The sequence below is a fragment of the Cebus imitator genome, unplaced genomic scaffold (genome assembly GCF_001604975.1).
Source record: "Cebus imitator isolate Cc_AM_T3 unplaced genomic scaffold, Cebus_imitator-1.0 Scaffold69, whole genome shotgun sequence".
NCBI classification, from domain to species: domain Eukaryota; kingdom Metazoa; phylum Chordata; class Mammalia; order Primates; family Cebidae; genus Cebus; species Cebus imitator.
The window spans coordinates 2,068,222-2,074,667 of record NW_016107384.1 but is presented as its reverse complement, the minus strand read 5'-3'; the positions used below and the strand labels follow the sequence as shown (position 1 = coordinate 2,074,667).

Sequence of the window (6,446 nt, the reverse complement as noted above, 5' to 3'; positions counted from 1 at the left end):
TTTTTTTTGTTTGTTTTTTGAGACCAAGGTTTGCTCTTGTTGCCCAGGCTGCAGTGCAATGGTGTGATCTCAGCTCACTGTGACCTCTGCCTCCTGAGTTCAAGTAATTCTCCTGCCCCAGCCTCCTGAGTAGCTGGGATTACATGTGCCCACCACCATGCCCAGCTAATTTTTTGTATTTTTAGTAGAGATGAAGTTTTACCATGTTGGCCAGGTTGGTCTTGAACTCCTGACCTCAGGTGATCTGCCTCCCAAAGTGCTGGGATTACAGGCGGGAGCCACTGTGCCCAGCCGAGCTTTGTACATTTTAAGTGAAGTGATAAATATTAACTCTAAGACTGAAATAAGTATGTATATTATAATCTTTAGAGCAACCACAAAAAAAAAAACCCACCAAAAAAAAAGTAGTAACCAAATAATTTATAGATTAAAACGAAATTCAAAAAACTACTCAATCCAAAAGAAGGTGGGAAAGGAGGTACAGAGAAACAAACAAGCAAACAAAAGAGAAGCAAATAATAAAACAGTAAACTTAAATCTAAGCATGTCAACAACTGTGTTGAATGTTAAAGCACCAAATATTCCAATTAAAGGCATACATTGTTAGAATGGATAAAAAAGCAAGACCCACCACCAGGCATGTTGGCTCACACCTGTAATCCCAGGCACTTTGGGAGGCCGAGGCGGGAGGATCCTGAAGTCAAGAGTTTGAGACCATCTTGGCCAAAATGGTGAAACTCTGTCTCTACTTAAAATACAAAAATTAGCTGGTCCTGGTCACGCATGCTTGTAATCGCAGCTACTTGGGAGGCTGAGGCAGGAGAACTGCTTGAACCTGAGAGGTGGAGGTTGCAGTAAGCTGGGATCAGGCCACTGCACTCCAGTCTGGGTGGCAGAGTAAGACTCTCTCAAAAAAAAAAACAAAAAAAACAAAAACAAAAAGAAAAGGCAAGACCCAACTATATTCTATCAGAAACATGCTGATAAAGGGATGAAACACAGCTGCGGCATACCATGTAAACAGGCATAAGGAAGCTGGAGTGGCTATATTAATATCAAAGTAGACTTTAAGTCAAAATATTATCAGAGATAAAGACAGACATTTCATAATGGTAAAAGAATCAATTCATCAAGACATAAATACATATGCACCTTATAAGAGAGCTTCAAAATTGATAAACTTACAAAGAGAGACGGCCAGTCCTACATGAAGATTTTAACACTGTCACTCAGCAAATGTTAGAAATGGAAAGAAAAAAAAAATTACATGAACGGAACCAAATTATCAATCACCTTGACCTAGTTGTTATGTGTAGAATACTGCTGGCAACAAAAGAAAAACATAAACTATGAGATAATAAATGTGTGTTGTTTAAATGCCACTCAATTTGTAGTGATTCTGGCTGTGTGTGGTGACTCATGCCTGTAATCCTAGCATCTTGGGAGGCTGAATGGGGAGATTAGTTGAGTCCAAAAGTTTGCGACCAACCTGGACAACATGGCCAGAAATCAACGAAATAGTAACAGAAAACAAGAGAAAAGCCAGCAAAGTCAAAAATTGCTTCTCTGAGCCAATAAAATCATTAACCCTCTGGTAGGCTGGTAAATGCATCCCCAAAAGATATCTATGTCCTAGTCTCTGGAATCTGTGAATGTTACCTTGTATGGCAAAAGCAGGCAGAGGGTCTTTACAGATGTGATTAAGTTGTTCCTAGAGAAAAAAAAATTATGGTAACACTTCATCCTCAATCCCACACAGCAACTGGCTACAGAAAAAAAAATCACCTAAGCTGAGCAGGTGTTTTGCAGTTTTCTACAGGTCCCACAATTTCCTGTTATCTCTTACCCAGACTGTTTCACTCACTGGCATTGCTTATCTGGTCTGTGTAAGCATGTGTGTTCGTCATCCCTGAACTAAATAAATGAATACATGCTTATTGCTTAAATAATGCAAAAGGTAAAAGCCACAAAAGATAAGCATATCTTCCCTACCACATAAACTTTTGTCCCACAAAATAAAAAATATTTTACATATAAAAAATGCTTCTCAATAGAGAATGCACCTGTCAATTTGCCAGGATTCATTAAGGGAGCCCTTGCTGTTTATATAGACCAGTGCTGTCCAACAGAAATTTCTGTGATGCTGGCAATGTTCTTTTTTTTTTTTTTTTGAGATGGTGTCTGTCGCCCAGGCTGGAGTACAGTGGCACAACGTAGGCTCACTGCAACCTCCGCCTCCTGGGTTCAAGCAATTCTTTTGCCTCAGCCTCCCGAGTAGCTGGGACTATGGGCGAGTGCCACCACAGCTGGCTATTTTTCGTATTTTTAATGAGATGGGGTTTCACCATATTGGCCAGGCTGGTCTCTAACTCCTGACCTCATGATTTGCCTGCCTAAGCCTTCCCAAGTTCTGGGATTACAAGCATGAGCCACTGTGCCTGGCCACTGGCAATGTTCTATATTTGCAATGTCCAATATAATAGCCATTAGTTATATGTGGCTATTGAGCACATAAAATGTGGCTAGTGTAACTGAGCAACTGGACTGTAAAGTTGTTTCTTTTTTTTTTTTAGACAGAGTCTCACTCTGTCACCCAGGCTGGAGTGTAGGGGCGTGATCTTGGCTTGCTGCAACCTCTGCCTCCTGGGTTCAAGCGATTCTCCTGCCTCAGCCCCTCAAGTAGGTGAGATTACTTTTTTTGTATTTTTAGTAGAGATGGAGTTCCACTATGTTGGCCAGGCTGGTCTAGAACTCCTGACCTCAAGTGATCTGCCTGTCTTGGCTGCCCAAAGTGCTGGGAAGACAGGCGTGAGCCACTGCGCCTGGCCAAATTTAAATGTCTTAGTTAAGAATATCATTCCTCTCCTACTTCTCTGAACTTCCCTTCTCAATCTTCTTCACTGCTTTCATCTCTTCAGCCAGCTCCTGAAATACTTGTATTTCCCAGAGTTCTATGATTTTTCCCCATCCCTGGATGACTTTACCCTATACAATGGATTCAGCTATAACCTAGATAATCACTACTAATATGTCATCTCTAGCTCCGGCCTTATAATTACAAATGACTACTTCTTCAAATACCTATGCCTATTAGCCACAGACATGTCTAAAAATAATCTCATCCTCTTTATAAGCCTGCTTCTTTTCTTACAGTCCTTAGCTCATAATTAATTGTATTACTAATCACTAGTTTCTGAAGCTACAAACCTGGGTTATTGCCCTTGACTCTAACCCCCTGCCCCTTCCAAAAAAATGTCCATTCTTATACCTAAGATATGCTTTAACATACTCTAGAAGAGAGGGGAAAGTACATGGAAAATGGAGAAAACAAGACAGACAAAATATTGACATCAGATGAAGCTGTGTGATGGATACATGAAGGTCACTGTACTATTCTATCTACATTTGTCTAAAGATTTTTATAATAAAAATTTGAAAAATAAGCTCAAGGGACTCCTCCACCCTTTCTCACTTATTACCTTAATTCATTCGTTAGGGTTTATATGAATTACTGATACTGAACAAACCTCTTCTAATTGTTCTTCCTGCCACCAGTCCCCGTTTTATTTTCTTTTCTGAGATAAGGTCTTGCTGTGTTGTCCAGGCTGGAGTGCAGTGGTGTGATCATAGCTCACTGTAATCTGAAACTTCTCTGCTCAAGCAATCATCCTACCTTAGCCTCCAGAGTACATGGGACAACAGGTGTGCACTACTACACCTGGCTAACTTCATTTTATATACTCTGCAGAGACAAGGTCTTGTTATTTTGTCCAGGCTAGTCTCAAACTCCTGGGCTCAGGCGATCCTCCTGCCTTAACCTCCCAAAGTGTTGGGATTCCAGGTGTGAACCATCAGTCCCTTCCTAATCCCATTTCTACACTCAACTCTCCCATTATGTTACTTAATTACCTTGCCATTCTTAAAGATCCCTGCTAGCTCTGTCCAAAACCCATGGAACAAAGTCCAAACTCTAGCACGGTACTCAAGCCCCTTCAAAATATTGCTATGATTTACTCTTCCAGTTGTTACTGTCTATACTCCATCCACACTGACTGATACATGCACTGATTCCCCAAATTTCCTTACCTAACCTTCATCTGGGCCAATTAATCTCTGAGAAGCCCTTCCCAACTCTCCCAGGCAGTCAGTCACTTTCCATAGTACCTTTTTTGTACTATTATTTTACTAGTCACCAAGCTGCACTATAATTTCAATTTCAATAAAGGCTTGTATAAATGAATCCTTTTTTTTTTTTTTGAGACAGAGTCTCCCTGTGTGGCAGTGGCGCAATCTTGGCTCACTGCAGCCTCCAGGTTCAAGCCTCCTGGAGTCAAGCAATTCTCCTGCCTCAGCCTCCCAAGTAGCTGGGATTATAGGTGTGCATTACTATGCCCAGCTAATTTTTATTTTTTATTTTTAGTAGAGATGGAGTTTCACCATGTTGGCCAGACTGGTCTCAAACTCCTGACCTCAAGTGATCTGCCCACCTCGACTTCCCAAAGTGTTGGGATTACAGGCATGAGCCACTGTGCCTGGCCAATGAATCCCCATTTTAACACTATCACCATGAAATGTTTTATAACAATTCCCAGAAAATGGAAACTGCCAGGGCAAAGAATCTAGAGACAACTCAACACCTAAAGAGTATCCTTTAAAGAAACACTGGCAAGGTAAAAAGTAGTATCACAGTTGAGAGCAAAGATGGACAACTTATAGCACATGAATGCCAACTAAAAAAAAAGAGGCTGGGTGCTATTGCTCACGCTTGTAATGCCAGCACTTTGGGAAGTAGAGGCAGGAGGATCACTTGGGCCCAGGAGTTCACGACCTGGGCAAACAGCAAGATGCCATCTCTACTAAAAATAAAAATAAAAAGCTAGCTGAGCATGGTGATGTGCATCTGTAGTCCCAGCTACTTGAGAGGCTGAAGGAGGAGAATTTCTTGAGCCCAAGAGTTCAAGGCTACAATGAGCTATGAACACACCAGTGCATTCTAGCCTGGATGGCAGAATGAGACCCTGCCTCAAAAAATAAACAGATGGACTTGGTGGCCCAGGCCTATAATCCCAGCACTTTGGGAGGCTGAGGTAGGCAGATCATTTGAGGTCAGGAGTTTGAGACCAGCCTGGTCAACATGGTAAAACTCTGTCTCCACTAAAAATACAAAAATTAGCCAGGCATGGTGGTGGGTGCCTGTAATCCCAGCTACTTGGGAGGCTGAGGCAGGAGAATCACATTAATCTGAAACTCTGTCTCCAAAAAATAATAATAAAGAAAGAAGGATAAAAAGAATAGTTATGGGCAACATTTTAAAAGGATATCTACTTACTTATTTTTTCTTTTTTTGGGCTCTAGTACTTGCCAAGAGATATTTATTTTTTAAAGTCAGGATTCAAACGTTGGCAACAGTACTTAAACACTATTTACATCACCAAAGATTTTGGTTTGGGCTAAAATTTTGGAAACTTACAAAACTGGGTAATCTGTTTTTGAGTCTCGCTCTGTCTCCTAGTCTGGAGTGCAGTGGTGCGATCTTGGCTCCCTGCAACCTCTGCCTCTCGGGCTCAAGCAATTCTCCTGCCTCAACCTCCCTAGTATCCGGGACTAGCATCACGCCCAGCTAATTTTTCAGCCTCCCTAGTATCTGGATGCACACCACCATGCCCAGCTAATTTTTGCATTTTTTAGTAGAGCCGGGGTTTCACCATGTTGGCCAGGCTGGTCTCGAATTCCTAACCTAAGGTGATCCACCTGCCTCGGCCTCCCCAAGTGCTGGGATTACAGGTGTGAGCCACTGTGCCTGGTCTCATTTTCCATTTTCAAATGGGAAAAATTATAATGCATTACACTTGCTCCAACTCCAAATTTTCTAAATCTTGAATACATAGTAAAATAACTAAGTATTAGGTTAAAACACATGAAACTGCCAGTTTTACAGGTTAAAAAATAGCCAAAGCCCAGCAGTTTCATGATTCAATCCAACACACCATTAGGTTAGGAGTAAACTGCTGCTCAAACAAAATGTTATAAACAGTTGTTTTGTATGTAAAGATGTCTTTTCCATAGTAATCTTATTCGCTTTGTTTCCTTCCCTATAACTTTCCCCAACACTTACCCAACTTTTCCGGGATTTATTTGTAGAATACTAGAAAAATACAGGGGCTAAAGATTGTGGTGGTGCATGCCTGTAATCCCAGCACTTTGGGAGGCTGAGGCAGGTGGATCAAGAGGTCAAGAGATCGAGATCATCCTGGCCACTATGGTGAAACCTGTCTCTACTAAAAATACAAAAATTAGCTGGGTGTGGTGGTGCGTGCCTGTAATCCCAGCTACTCAGGAGGCTGAGGCAAGAGAATTGCTTGAACCTGGGAGGCAGTGGTTGCAGTGAGCTGAGATAGCACCACTGCACTCCAGTCTGGCAACAGGGCAAGACTCCATCAAAAAAA

General features: G+C 41.6%; 1 long non-coding RNA gene across 1 annotated transcript in view; it reads right to left on the bottom strand.

Moving 5' to 3' along the window:
* The window catches only part of LOC108306061, a 15,983-nt gene that overhangs the window by 3,830 nt on the left and 5,707 nt on the right, over nucleotides 1-6,446 (bottom strand). The gene's annotated exons all lie outside the window — the stretch shown is intronic.